Source organism: Salmo trutta, chromosome 13, assembly GCF_901001165.1.
Source record: "Salmo trutta chromosome 13, fSalTru1.1, whole genome shotgun sequence".
Taxonomy (NCBI): domain Eukaryota; kingdom Metazoa; phylum Chordata; class Actinopteri; order Salmoniformes; family Salmonidae; genus Salmo; species Salmo trutta.
Genome location: NC_042969.1, coordinates 25,965,783 through 25,981,750, shown reverse-complemented (window position 1 = coordinate 25,981,750; position 15,968 = coordinate 25,965,783). Strand labels below are relative to the sequence as shown.

Below are 15,968 nucleotides of genomic sequence, written 5' to 3'. Positions count from 1 at the left end.
TCACCTTGTTCTAAAGCCCAGTGAATAAAGAACGAAAAGGTATGGGTATATGGTGCACACAAAGTAAATCTGATTGCCTGATAGGCTACTGTGCATGAGAGAAATTGGATTAATTAGGCCTAATTCATAAAGTTGGTGACGGTCATGCATGCATTAATTAGTAACACAAACACGTTGGTTTCTTGAGGGGGTGAAAATGTTGAGAAAACATGCACCTTTAAATGCCCTGAAAGGAAGTGGATTTGCTCCATTCAGAAGGACCTCGTGTTCATGATAGGCCATGCATGCCTTCCTTACAAATTGAACTGTTGGTTGTTTCCATGACTACGAAAACCAGCGCTGCACCAATGACTGATCTTGTGTTGGGCGACACAGCCATTTTCGCTCTCGGGGGAATAGAATATTGTACTGCGGTATTAAAACAAGGATTCTATTCTTGAAATACACACAGGCATACAGGTTGGATAGCAATCATTTATTTTGTGTGTTGCACAGTTTCCCGACCGTGCACTGCATTTACGGTTGGGGAAAACTGATTATCTTCTGTGAAGCATTTGTGGAGCTGCGTATTGTCTTGCGGAAGCTGGTTTGGGATGCTGTCGGAATAGATATCGAACTCATCCCATACTAGGCAACTGATCCAACAGCAGTGTTTGCGCTCCATGGACTGCCTGCCTGCCTGACTGACTCCTCAAAAACAGGTGCATATAGTCTATAAATCATTTGTGGGAAAATATTTGCGCATTGTATTTCAGGGTCAAAGAAACACACGGTGGCAATTATTGGTAAGTATATTTATTGTGGCAATGGGCACGATAGAGGTAGGATAAACGTTCTGTATCACGGGTATTTAACTAGGCTACTGACCCATCACGCGCTGGAAAGTTATCTAAATATACATTATTTTTGCACTGTTATACTGTACCACTGTGCTCAAAGCTGACACAGTTGTAAAGAGTTAAAATGTTGTAACATTAAGGGCAGTGTTGTATAACTCCAGCATACGGTCATTCACGTGACGCATTGTCCCATTATTACATGGGATTAAATGGGTTCATTATTTTCAGAGCAGTTGAAGCGATGTGACTTCAGATAATTCATTTTGGCTGATCAAATGTAACACTGGTAGTATTTTTATGTTGTAAACAAAGGGATTGTACCCTATCAAAGGTCCATTTTAAAACGTGTTCATTTGTTATGTTCGCAAGTGTTCTTCTGCATCAAAATGATCTAACTGCCTAGACTTGGTCACGCATTAGATTAGACCTAGGTGATAAAGTGAAGTGACAGCTAGGCCTATGTAATAACAGTGAATTCAATTAAAATGTTTAAAATGTAAACTATGACTAGAACATGCCAGACATGTCAAACATCCTTGCGTTATATTTCTAATATTCAACGATCAAGAATGAGTTATTCCAGGTAAGATTACATCAAGGACTGTCATATTGTGACATCATATCATACATATATTATGTTATATGTTATCATACAGCACACTAGACTAACCAACACATGTTCTATGTCAAACCCTATGAGAATAGAGTACCAAGGTCATTGAATTAAACTACCATTATACCGCATACAGATGTATAGAAACAATTTAGACCAAAACTTGAATTATAGCACTCACAATGTGTGAAGCTACTTCAACTCCAAATGGTACTCTCTTCCCTTTGTAGTACACTACTGTCGACAAGGGCCCATAGGGGTCTTGTCAAAAGTAGTGCACTATATAGGGAATATGGTGCCTGTCACTTTGGTATAAAGGGTCGGGAGACAGGCGCAGAAATGTGTAATAGTTTTTTTGATTTCTTTACCCAAATTACAGCGTGCTATGTACAGGCACGAAGACCAAACAAACACATATACAACACACAGGGTTGAAACCCAAACAAAAGAGCGAGGAGTACCTCGAATAAATAACACACGCGCACACACGGGACAAGACCCGTAATCATCTGCTCAATCCACAACGGCACGAAAGCCAAAACAACATAGCACAGGTACTCACACGAAACAATGGACATTGTACCAATAATCAACAGGACACTGGTAAACCAAGGGCACACTTATACAATTACTAATCACAGGGAATAGGGGCCAGATGTGCGTAATGTTCCAGAGGGATCCGTGACAGTGCCATTTGGTATTCATCACTGTGAAGCATTAATGCATACCACAGATTCATACCTTCCATTCATAGGTTTGACCATACATCGTCCTATAACACAGGCACACATAGAACTGGATACACATCAGCCTTTGACAACTATCAGATATCCAACTCCTCATAGTGTTGTCATATTCCTACACATGAAAGTAAAAACGATTTTGTCCATTTTTTAAAATGATCATCAGGAAGTGACCATCACTGTCAATGGTCAATAAGTCATATAAAGGATTTCTCCCTTAGGGGCTGTGGGGAATGAAACAGCTGCCACTTGATAATATATACAGTACTGTAGCTCTCCCCTGGTACTTGCTGTCAGCCAGTTAGTGTGTGTGTATAGATCATGGGGTGTAGATGGACAGGACATTAGGGGAAAGAGCAATGTCATACACCTGTGTGCTGATTGATGTATTTTTTTCTCCGCCATTTTGAATGCCATTAGGTTCATTTACATTGGCTCGAGTAGTCGAGTAGAGAAAGTTACATTTCTTTGCTGTTTGAAGTCCAAACACAGATAATAATTAAATAAATGTAAAAAAGGGTAATGACATTTCACATTGAGAATGTTATTCATTCATGCTGAATTCCTAAGGGTATAAACTGACAAATGCCTTTACTGCTACAAAGAGCCATCCACTTGTATGGAGTCGCTAGCCCACTTCTTGGTAGGCTAGCCTACTTCTTGGCTCTGTACCTGATCATCCCTAAAATACCAGTCTGTCCTTTCTTAATGGTGTAGCTATCCTCGGCAGGAGAATATGAGTGATGTTGGTTTTATTGCACAGGTTTCTTTGGAACATGTTTGTGCTGACACCTTCAGTCATGGCACATTCTGTGACCTCTTGGGTGAAGGGGGAGTTCCTCTTCCAGGAGACGTCTGTCATGGCCCCCACCATGTCCAGGCTTGTTGGTGCCACTGCCTGCCAATCGTTTACAGATTTGCTGTAATGGCACCCTATTCCCTACACAGTGCAAGCCTTTTGACCAGAGCCCTATGGGCCCTGGTCAAAAGTAGTGCACTACATAGGGAATAGGGTGCAATTTGGGACGCACACCAGATCTGACCAGGCAGATTTCTATCCAGCATTGACTTATTGTGGAGCACACTTACTTTGTGGACTGTGAGTGATACAGTATCCTTGCAATCATATTTCAAGTTGCAATACATTTAGATGTGACTTATAACTGTAGGTTATTATCCTCACTGCCATAGAGACTATTTGGTTTAAAGCCATCAGTTTATACCTTTGGGAATTCAGCATGAATTAATAACATCCTCATTGTGAAACGCTATTGCCCTATTTTGAAATGTAATTATCATCTGTCTTTCACTTCAAACAGCAAATAAATGCCACCCGAGCCATGGCCTGTTCACCCCGCTCCCATCTAGAAGGTGGACACAGTACAGGTGCATCAAATCTGGGACCAAGAGACTGATAAACAGCTTCTATCTCCAGGCCATCAGACTGTTAAATAGTCATCACTAGTCAGCCTCCGCTCAGCACCCTGCCCTGAACCTTACACACTGTTACTAGCAGGCTAACACCAGGTACTCTACCCTGTACCTTAGACACTGTTACTAGCAGGCTAACACCAGGTACTCTACCCTGTACCTTAGACACTGTTACTAGCAGGCTAACACCAGGTACTCTACCCTGTACCTCAAGACACTGTTACTAGCAGGCTAACACCAGGTACTCTACCCTGTACCTTAGACACTGTTACTAGCAGGCTAACACCAGGTACTCTACCCAGAACCTTAGAGACTGTTACTAGCAGGCTAACACCAGGTACTCTACCCTGTACCTTAGAGACTGTTACTAGCAGGCTAACACCAGGTACTCTACCCTGTACCTTAGACACTGTTACTAGCACCAGGTACTCCACCCTGAACCTTAGAGACTGTTACTAGCAGGCTAACACCGGGTACTCTACCCTGTACCTTAGACACTGTTACTAGCAGGCTAACACCAGGTACTCTACCCTGTACCTTAGAGACTGTTACTAGCAGGCTAACACCAGGTACTCTACCCTGTACCTTAGAGACTGTTACTAGCAGGCTAACACCAGGTACTCTACCCTGTACCTTAGAGACTGCTGCCTTATGTACATAGTCATGGAACAGTGGTCACTTTAATAATGTTTACATACTATTTTACCCACTTCATATGTATATACTGTATTCTAGTCAAGGCTCATCCTATATAACTACTGTTATACACACCTTTTCTATTCATATACTGTCCATACTGTCTATTCACAACACTATATACAGTGCCTACGGGAAAGTATTCAGACACCTTAACTTTTTCCACATTTTGTTAGGTCACGGCCTTATTCTAAAATGTATTAAATATTTTTTTTCCCCTCATCAATCTATACACAATACCCCATTATGACAATGCAAAAACAGGTTTAGATTTTTTTTTGCTAATTTATAAAAATATATAAAAATATCACATTTATATAAGTATTCAGACCATTTACTCAGTACTTTGTTGAAGCACCTTTGGCAGCAATTACAGCCTCAAGTCTTCTTGGGTATGACATTACAAGCTTGGCACACCTGTATTTGGGGAGTTTCTCCCATTCTTCTCTGCAGATCCTCTCAAGCTCTGTCAGGTTGGATGGGGAGCATTGTTGCACAGCTATTTTCAGGTCACTCCAGAGATGATCGATCGGGTTCAAGTCCGTGCTCTGGCTGGGCCACTCAAGGACATTCAGAGACTTGTCTCGAAGCCACTCCTGTGTTGTCTTGGCTGTGTGCTTAGGGTCATTGTCCTGGTGGAGCAGGTTTTCATCAAGGATCTCTGTACTTTGCTCCGTTCCCTCGATCCTAACTAGTCTCCCCAGTCCCTGCTGCTGAAAAACATCCCCACAGCATGATGCTGCCCCACCATGCTTCACCGTAGGGATGTTGCCAGGTTTCTTCCAGACATAACTCTTGGCATTCATTCCAAAGATCTCAATCTTGGTTTCTTCAGACCAGAGAATCTTGTTTCTCATGGTCTGAGAGTCTTTAGGTGCCGTTTGGTAAACTCCAAGCAGGCTGTCATGTGTCTTTTACTGAGGAGTGGCTTCCATCTGGCCACTCTACCATAAATGCCCAATTGGTGGACTGCTGCAGATATGGTTGTCCTTCTGGAAGGTTCTCCCATCTCCACAGAGGAACTCTGGAGCTCTGTCAGAGTGACTATCGGGTTCTTGGTCACCTCCCAGACCAAGGCCCTTCTCCCCCTATTGCTCAGTTTGGCTGGGCGGCCAGCTCTAGGAAGAGTCTTGGTGGTTCCAAACTTCTTCCATTTAAGAATGATGGAGGCCAATGTGTTCTTGGGGACCTTCAATGCTACAAATCTTTTGGTACCCTTCCCCAGATCTGTACCTCGACACAATCCTGTTTCAGAGCTCTACGGACAATTCCTTTGACCTAATGGCTTGGTTTTTGCTCTGACAACTGTGGGACCTTATGTAGACAGGTGTGTGCCTTTCCAAATCATGTCAAATCAATTGAATTTACCACAGGTGTTCTCCAATCAAGTTGTAGAAACATCTCAAGAATGATGAATGGAAACAGGATGCACCTGAGCTCAATTTCGAGTCTCATAACATAGGGTCTGAATACTTATGTAAATAAGGTATTTATTTTTAGATTTTTTTTTAATAGCAGAACATTTTAAGAACCTGTTTTCACTTTGTCATTATGGTGTATTTTTTTATTATACCTTCATTTAACTAGGCAAGTCTGTTAAGAACAAATCCTTATTTTCAATGACAGCCTAGGAGCAGTGGGTTAACTGCCTTGATCAGGGGCAGAACAACAGATTTTCACCTTGTTAGCTCGAGGATTTGATCTTGCATCCTTTCGTTTACTAGTCCAACGCTCTAACCACTAGACTACCTGTGAGTAGACTGCTGAGGAAATGTTTTTATTTAATCCATTTTAGAATAAGGCTGTAACGTAACAAAATGTGGAATAAGTCATATAATTTAAATATACATTTATATTTATATTCTGGATTTGGACATTGCTTGTTCTGATATTTCTTAATTGTTGTCTTTGTTTATTGTTTTGTATTGTTAGGTATTACTGCACTGTTGGAGATAGAAACATAAGCATTTCGCTGCATCTGCAGTAACATCTGCAAAATATGTGTACGCGACCAATAACATTTGATTTGAGGATTTGATACAGTGCTGGCCAACAGTCGCTTGAAAAGCTGTCAACCTCCTGACATTTGTGTCACGTTTTTAATGGTCTAACCTGTCTCCCTGTAGCCTGAACTGTGGTGGTCTCCCTGACGGATCGCCACTGTCATCAGTCATGAACGTCACTGGTAAAAATAGATCTGATGTAATACGGTCAGCCTTGAAGAAATGCTGCACAGCACCCACATATAAGTTTCCCTTTCGACTTGACAAGAAACTGCATTCCGGCATTCCTTTTAATTGCTTCATTTCCTCACTTTTGTGTGTGTGTGTGTGTGTGTGTGTGTGTGTGTGTGTGTGTGTGTGTGTGTGTGTGTGTGTGTGTGTGTGTGTGTGTGTGTGTGTGTGTGTGTGTGTGTGTGTGTGTGTGTGTGTGTGTGTTGCCTCCGGAGGTTCAGCACCTGAATCTCAAGACCTTGAAATCCCTCTCTGTACCTTGGCTACTATCTTTCACAGGTTCCAATGGTGTTGATTTACCAAAAATGCCCCATAACCTGCATAGCGCAAATGTTTGTATACCCACAAATGTGTTCCTGTGTATATTCTGTGGTATGCTGTGTGTCACTTTTCCCCAGAGAGAGCCCCAAGAGTAACTTTCCAGCCCCTAGACGTACATGTCTGCATCTGAAAATAGCTCAAACCGCAGCAGCGCTGCTTGGACAGGCAGGGGTTGACTCTGTCACGTCTTTTGCCTCCAGAAACCAGGATCACACTTGTCGGACCGTAACCCTGCAAGTCAATGCAGTGAAATCTGCTGTGCCGCCGCCCAGAAAACAGATATAGGGAGAGGAGCTACGTAAAACATCACGGATGTGTTTTCATTCTATCACCTAGTGTCTCGCTCTTCATGTCTGGTGAGATATTCCCTGTCTTTCTTTGAATGATGTATTGGATACATGCTGCTGCCTCATGGCAGGTTAGCTTGCCTGGCTGTTTGCTCACGGCAGGTAGCCTAGTGGTTAGAGCAGTGGGCCTGTAACTGAAAGATAGCTAGTTCAAATCCCTGAGAAGATGAGAAATCCGTCGACGTGCTCTCAAGCAAGGCACTTAAACCTAATTGATCTAGGATCGCTGTTGATAATGGCAGACCCTGGCTGTGACATTACTCTCTGAGGGTGTTTTGATGAGTTGGGATGTGCAAAAAACACATTTCCAATTCACTCATGTGTATTAATATACACTTGAACATGTGTGAAATAGGACAGCTATAAGCACCCACCTAATAATATGTATTGTTTTATCTCAGCTGATGGTTAATGGTTTTCTGTGTTAAATGAGGAGGTGATAAATTCTCTTTCTTTGACCAATTGGAGTTATTAATACTTTTTTAAATGTATGAATTTGAATAAGCTACTAGTAATTCTACTCCGACTGTGAGAACACTGGTGTGGTGTTATGGAATACGTGATGTAGGCGACTCACTGTACATGGTACGCTTCATGATGGTACATGGTCTTGTACGGTCTTATATAAGTAAGAGCAGTCATGTTCAAGGTTTCCTTTGACCTCAAAATATGTCATTACAGATATGCCACTCTTCTGTAAATCATCTTTGTGTTACTGCTGAAGCAGTGGCTGACAAAACATTGCTGCGTCCCAAATGAAATCAATGCCACCTCGGTTATGTATAATGTGACTCTTCACCTGGAAAGCAAAAGAGTCACGAGGTCTGGGATGGTTTGACTGTCAGGGTTGAAGTTGAGAGACCTTCGGAGGACTACCATAAAAAGTGATGAGTGATGAGCAGTGATGATAGAGGCAGGAGAGGGGACATCATTCCATAATGGTAAGGAGACCAGATAAGTGCACGGTGAGGACAGTCCAACCACTGATGTAGTGTGATATATACTGAACAAAAATAGAAACGCAACAATTTCAACAATTTTAGTGAGTTACAGTTTATATAAGGAAATCAGTCAATTGAAATAAATGTATTAAGCCCTAGTCTATGGATTCCACAAAAGGGCTTTATTACAGACATAAATACAGTTTCATCAGCTGTTCAGGTGGCTGGTCTCGGACGAACCCACAGGTGAAGAAGCCGGATGTGGAGGTCCTGGGCTGGCGTGGTCACGCAGTCTTCGGTTGTGAGGCCGGTAAGACGTACTGCCACATTCTCTAAAACGACGTTCGAGGCGGATTATGGTAGAAAAATTAACATTGAATTATCTGGCAACAGCTCTGGTGGACATTGCTGCAGCCAGTATTCCAATTGCACGCTCCCTCAAAACTTGGGAGATCTGTGGCATTGTGTTGTGTGACAAAACTGCACATTTTAGAGTGGCCTTTTATTGTCCCCAGCACAAGGTGCACCTGTGTAAGGATCATGCTGTTTAATCAGCTTTTTGATATGCCACACCTGTCAGGTGGGTGGATTATCTTGGCAAAGGAGAAATGCTCACCAACAGGGATGTAAACAAATTTGTGCACAACATTTGAGAGAAATATGCTTTTTGTGCATATGGAAAATGTCTTGGATCTTTCATTTCAGCTCATAAAACTTGGGACCAACACTTTACATTTTACATTATATTTACACTTTACATTATATTTTTGTTCAGTATAGTTTGAAATAGTATGGTCTGGGCTTTAGCCCTCTGATGGTATCATTTTGGGTTATAGCAGTGTACTTTGCCAGGTTTATATAGGGTTTGCATAACCTTTTCCTCTTCGATGTTTAGTAAGGTATAGTGGATTAGTCAGTGCTTAGTTTACAGTATGGAGTGCTGCGCAAGTCTGTAAAAGATAATCACTATTGACTTTCACAATATTAATTTTCCATCTATGGAAACTGCTCCACTGTTTGATGCTGGTACTTTAGCACACGGTGTACACAACACAATAATAAAAGGTGCAAAACAACAAATGGAGCTGCCGACAGATGCAGGCTTGCGTCAGGTGGAATGGCAGACATATTACTCAAGTTCGTGAAACCACGAGAAGGCCATGGCCAGAAGGCCATGTACAAAAGGTGATTGCGCAATACGTATAAGATTGTCAATCATCAGTGGGCAGGAAAGAGCTCCTTATATGAGCGTGGCAAAGCCTTTCAAAACCTATTTTAAAGCAGAATTCTGGTACCGATTATAAAAAGCTGGTGTTTCATATTGTAGCCATAATTATACTAAAAGTTAAACAGGACTCAATTCCTGTATATCAGGGCAATATATGACACTTATGCTTAATGTATGTATTTATGCGTAAAAGCTGAAAATCCATAATCAATGCGCAGATAGTTTTATTAAAGTAAATAGAGTATGGAAATAATTTGGCAAAAATACACATAATAGCATTTAGCTTCCACCCTTCAGTGAATATTATCCTATAGTTCATAGCCCTTGAATACACTTTTGCGAAACAAGGATTGCTATCCAGGAACAGGGACGAGTTCCATTCATTCATGTGCCATTAAAAAAGTCAAGAAGGCAGTCCTACAGTAATTCATAAGGTGGTGGACCCATGTAGTCAGTGGCCTTGAAGATCAGTACCCTCCCTCCCAGGAGAAGGAGACAGACTCTGGCAGATAGCCTCTCTCCCCAGACTCTCTGGCAGCTAGCCTGTCTCTCTCCCCAGACTCTCTGGCAGCTAGCCTCTCTCTCTCCAGACTCTCTGGCAGCTAGCCTCTCTCTCTCTCCCCAGACTCTCTGGCAGCTAGCTTCTCTCTCCAGACTCTCTGGCAGCTAGCCTCTCTCTCTCCCCAGACTCTCTGGCAGCTAGCCTCTCTCTCTCTCTCTCTCGCCAGACTCTCTGGTAGCTAGAATCTCTCTCTCTAGACTCTGGCAGCTAGACTCTCTGGCAGCTAGCCTCTCTCTCTCTCGCCAGACTCTCTGGTAACTAGACTCTCTCTCTCCAGACTCTCTGGCAGCTAGCCTCTCCCTCTCCAGACTCTCTGGCAGCTAGCCTCTCTCTCTAGACTCTCTGGCAGCTAGCCTCTCTCTCTCTACACTCTCTGGCAGCTAGCCTCTCTCTCCAGACTCTCTGGCAGCTAGCCTCTCTCTCTCACCCCAGACTCTCTGGCAGCTAGCCTCTCTCTCTCTCCCCAGACTCTGGCAGCTAGCCTCTTTCTCTCTCTCTCCAGACTCTTTGGCAGCTAGCCTCTCTCTCTCTCCAGACTCTCTGGCAGCTAGCCTCTCTCTCTCTCTCTCTCGCCAGACTCTCTGGTAGCTAGAATCTCTCTCTCTAGACTCTGGCAGCTAGACTCTCTGGCAGCTAGCCTCTCTCTCTCTCGCCAGACTCTCTGGTAACTAGACTCTCTCTCTCTAGACTCTGGCAGCTAGACTCTCTAGACTCTCTGGCAGCTAGCCTCTCTTTCTCTCTAGACTCTCTGGCAGCTAGCCTCTCTCTCTCTCCAGACTCTATGGCAGCTAGCATCTCTCTCTCCCCAGACTCTCTGGCAGCTAGCCTCTCCCTCTCTCTCTCTCTCTCTCCAGACTCTATGGCAGCTAGCATCTCTCTCTCTAGACTCTCTGGCAGCTAGCCTCTCCCTCGCTCTCCCTCTCTCCAGACTCTGGCAGCTAGCATCTCTCTCTCCAGACTCTATGGCAGCTAGACTCTCCCTCTCTAGACTCTCTGGCAGCTAGCATCTCTCTCTCCAGACTCTCTGGCAGCTAGCCTTGCTCTCTCTAGACTCTCTGGCAGCTAGCCTCTCTCTCTGCAGACTCTCTGGCAGCTAGCCTCGCACTCTGTCTAGACTCTCTGGCAGCTAGCGCTCTCTCTAGACTCTCTGGCAGCTAGCCTCTCTCTCCAGACTCTCTGGCAGCTAGCCATTCTCTCTTTCCAGACTCTCTGGCAGCTAGCCTCTCTCTCTAGACTCTCTGGCAGCTAGCCTCTCTCTCTCTACACTCTCTGGCAGCTAGCCTCTCTCTCCAGACTCTCTGGCAGCTAGCCTCTCTCTCTCACCCCAGACTCTCTGGCAGCTAGCCTCTCTCTCTCTCCCCAGACTCTGGCAGCTAGCCTCTTTCTCTCTCTCTCCAGACTCTTTGGCAGCTAGCCTCTCTCTCTCTCCAGACTCTCTGGCAGCTAGCCTCTCCCTCTCTCTCTCTCTCTAGACTCTATGGCAGCTAGCATCTCTCTCTCTAGACTCTCTGGCAGCTAGCCTCTCCCTCTCTCTCCCTCGCTCCAGACTCTCTGGTAGCTAGCATCTCTCTCTCCACACTCTATGGCAGCTAGACTCTCTCTTTCTCCAGACTCTCTGGCAGCTAGCCTCTCTCTCTCCAGACTCTCTGGCAGCTAGCGGTTCTCTCTCTCCAGACTCTCTGGCAGCTAGCCTCTCTCTCTCCAGACTCTCTGGCAGCTAGCCGTTCTCTCTCTCCAGACTCTCTGGCAGCTAGTCTCTCTCTCTCTCCAGACTCTCTGGCAGCTAGCCTCTCTCTCTAGACTCTCTGGCAGCTAGTGCTCTCTCTCTCCAGACTCTCTGGCAGCTAGTGCTCTCTCTCTCCAGACTCTCTGGCAGCTAGTGCTCTCTCTCTCCAGACTCTCTGGCAGCTAGCCTCTCTCTCCAGACTCTCTGGCAGCTAGTCGTTCTCTCTCCAGGCTGTGCTGGAGGGCTTGCATGACCGGGGTATTTTTAACTTTGTACCACCCTGAAGGAGTGACTTAGCTGTGACAGTACCGCTGTTTCTTTAAACACAGCTCATGTCTCATGTGTTTTTGGTTGTATTGTGAGGAAGTGTTTGGTATCTTCTGTTGGTGTTTTTTGAGCATTAGTGTTTTTGAATTGTCTATTAAATGGGTCTTAGTGCATTATCATTTGTTTCATGTTTACTACTAAATTAGAAAACATCTAGGCTCTAATCATTATATCTGTCAGAGATCTGATGAGCAGGCTGTTTGAAGCTCCCATTTTGAAACTGTTATCTGAGAGATGATCTTGTGTTAGAAGACTTCTTAGAAGACTCATCTTTCTTAGCTTATTAGTTGATGATCAGCAGGGGATTTCTCCAAAGGTTAAACACCCAATTAACAGATGCTTCTCAGACCCCAGGGACTGGCCACTACTGGAAGGAATTTAGGGTGAGTACCAAGTGTCCCCCTATTCCCTTTATAGTGCACTACTATGGACCAGGGCCCATAGCGCTCTGGTCCAACGTAGTGCACTATATAGGGAATAGGGTGCCATTTGTGACACATCGTTAGCCTCGTTAGCTGACCTGCTGCAGAGCGGAGGCGGCTGTGAATCTCCTTCCCCGGGAGATATTTGTTTGATAACATTAAGGAGAAAATTCCAGCACCATGCCTGCTAAGGGGTGCTTGTGTATGCATTGCCTGGCTGCCACTTAACTCTGGTTGGCACTGTGCAGGGGGTAGGAACACAACCCACTACCCTCACTGAGACAGTCTGAGAGACACTGTAGCATTTTATTACTGCCTGCTGCCTGTCTTCATCTGACTCCTCTTCATACAGTATCTGTTAGGATGTGTATAATATAGAGCTGTTGACATGGCTGTGTAGAATATAGAGCTGTTGACATGGCTGTGTAGAATATAGAGCTATTGACATGGCTGTGTAGAATATAGAGCTATTGACATGGCTGTGTAGAATATAGAGCTATTGACATGGCTGTGTAGAATATAGAGCTGTTGACATGGCTGTGTAGAATATAGAGCTGTTGACATGGCTGTGTAGAATATAGAGCTATTGACATGGCTGTGTAGAATATAGAGCTATTGACATGGCTGTGTAGAATATAGAGCTGTTGACATGGCTGTGTAGAATATAGAGCTGTTGACATGGCTGTGTAGAATATAGAGCTGTTGACATGGCTGTGTAGAATATAGAGCTATTGACATGGCTGTGTAGAATATAGAGCTATTGACATGGCTGTGTAGAATATAGAGCTATTGACATGGCTGTGTAGAATATAGAGCTGTTGACATGGCTGTGTAGAATATAGAGCTGTTGACATGGCTGTGTAGAATATAGAGCTGTTGACATGGCTGTGTAGAATATAGAGCTATTGACATGGCTGTGTAGAATATAGAGCTGTTGACATGGCTGTGTAGAATATAGAGCTATTGACATGGCTGTGTAGAATATAGAGCTGTTGACATGGCTGTGTAGAATATAGAGCTATTGACATGGCTGTGTAGAATATAGAGCTGTTGACATGGCTGTGTAGAATATAGAGCTATTGACATGGCTGTGTAGAATATAGAGAGTTATTGACATGGCTTTGAGTGAGAGTGTGTGTAGAATATAGAGAGCTATTGACATGGCTGTGAGTGAGAGTGTATGTAGAATATAGAGCTGTTGACATGGCTGTGAGTGAGAGTGTATGTAGAATATAGAGAGCTATTGACATGGCTGTGAAGAATATAGAGCTATTGACATGGCTGTGTAGAATATAGAGCTGTTGACATGGCTGTGTAGAATATAGAGCTATTGACATGGCTGTGTAGAATATAGAGCTATTGACATGGCTGTGTAGAATATAGAGCTATTGACATGGCTGTGTAGAATATAGAGCTGTTGACATGGCTGTGTAGAATATAGAGCTGTTGACATGGCTGTGTAGAATATAGAGCTGTTGACATGGCTGTGTAGAATATAGAGCTATTGACATGGCTGTGTAGAATATAGAGCTATTGACATGGCTGTGTAGAATATAGAGCTATTGACATGGCTGTGTAGAATATAGAGCTGTTGACATGGCTGTGTAGAATATAGAGCTATTGACATGGCTGTGTAGAATATAGAGCTGTTGACATGGCTGTGTAGAATATAGAGCTATTGACATGGCTGTGTAGAATATAGAGAGTTATTGACATGGCTTTGAGTGAGAGTGTGTGTAGAATATAGAGAGCTATTGACATGGCTGTGAGTGAGAGTGTATGTAGAATATAGAGCTGTTGACATGGCTGTGAGTGAGAGTGTATGTAGAATATAGAGAGCTATTGACATGGCTGTGAAGAATATAGAGCTATTGACATGGCTGTGTAGAATATAGAGCTGTTGACATGGCTGTGAGTGAGAGTGTATGTTGAAAATCTGTCAAGCTGGGAAACAGCCAATTGGAGCTAGTGCATTCTCCTTGAGGATCCATCTTGAACGAGCCTTTGACTTTTTAAGGAATGCATTCTGCCAGTGCCTGCCCAGAAAGAGCAGTGCAGGGCTTTAACAGTTACCCCTCGTTGCTTGGAATGACAGGGTTCTGAAAAAGCAAGATTTTCTCCTGTGCTGGGTTCTGCATTATCCTTTTTGTACCTCTACCTACTGTAGATAGATAATGTGGCAAAGAATGATCCCATTTTAAATAGTTGTAATAGAGGTTGGTGTAAGGTTGGCGTAAGCTCCATCCTCCTCTCCCTCTCACAGGTACACACTTGGAGCAGTGCCGTCAAACTGTCATCTTACTATCTCACAATTCAGTCTTTTCTCTTTCCCAACAACACATGTTCTTATAATGACACGGAGTACCAAAACACAGCAATTAAGTGAATTATCTCTGGTTCTTAACATATAATCCCCAGAAATGCCCTGTGTACTGTCCTCCAGAATTAATAAAAAGTAGCTGAACAACACTTAAACTGGCCTGTCCTTCACTTAATGTGATTGTGGATCCAGATCCAGAAATCAATTTTTAGGTCGCTTAAGACTTGTTTGTGTTCACATTCTTTGTTCACAAATATACTCTACATAAATAGCCTGAATCTAATTCAGTAGGAATGCAGAGATTTTGGATGTCTTTTTTCCAAAGCTTTCTGTATTCTCTGTGCAGAGAGCAGTCTCTTCTCTCAGTCCTGCTGTGGCTCAGATGCTGTGTGAGTTTAGCTGGGAGAGAAGCGTGTAGAAGATCAAGATAGATTTTAGTTGGTTGGAAACCAAAGAGGCCTGTCATAGTCTGTCTGCACTTCTTCCAACTCTCCAACTGCACATGATTTAGACTAGACAGGTATTTTATCGAGCAACAAACAACATCATCAAACAAGGCAATCCGTTTACACTTTTACAACAACAGGTTCGTAATGTGTAATTCTTTGATAGCAGTTTTTGTGTATTGTGCATAATAGGCTACTTTTATATTATTATGGTTTTGTTTTGTTGCTGACTGTGCTGCCTATTCCAATCACACCAAGTGACAGTATCTGATGTGATTTATAGCCAAGTTAATATGGGCTCTGAACCAGCTAGATGCATATGTAAAAGAGCCTGTTCCTCTAGGTCGGTCCCAAATGGCACCCTATTCCCAAAAGTGCACTACTTTTGACCAGAGCCCTATCAATGGAATAGGGAGCCATTTGGGACACATCCACAGTGTGGAACAGCTTGGCTCTGACCTCTGAAGGACAGGTGAAGTGCAGGTTGTTATACTGCTGTATATACACGGAACAAAAATAGAAATGCAACATGCAACAATTTCAAAGATTTTACTGAGTTACAGTTCATATAACGAAATCAGTCAATTGAAATAAATAAATTAGGCCATAATTTATGGATTTCACATAACTGGGAATACAGATTTGCATCTGTTGGACACAGATACGTGGATCAGAAAACTGGTCAGTTTCTTGTGTGACCACAATTTGCCTCATGCAGATCTCCTTCGGATAGAGTTGATCAGGTTGTTGATTGTGGCCGGTGGAATGTTGT

The 15,968-nt window shown here is 43.4% G+C and overlaps 1 protein-coding gene across 11 annotated transcripts in view; it reads left to right on the top strand.

The window, feature by feature from the left end:
- Positions 1 to 245: 245 nt before the first annotated feature.
- Positions 246 to 15,968, top strand: part of sorbs2b (sorbin and SH3 domain containing 2b) — a 78,532-nt gene continuing 62,809 nt past the window's right edge. For 5 of the 11 annotated variants that reach the window (XM_029771609.1, XM_029771606.1, XM_029771605.1 and 2 more), the window contains exons 1-2: positions 253 to 701; positions 7,078 to 7,233. The gene's annotated coding sequence lies outside the window, so the exon portion shown is untranslated. Of the gene's footprint in view, positions 702 to 7,077; positions 7,234 to 15,968 lie in introns of all 11 variants that reach the window. The other 6 variants (XM_029771603.1, XM_029771600.1, XM_029771608.1 and 3 more) reach the window with 5 other exon arrangements.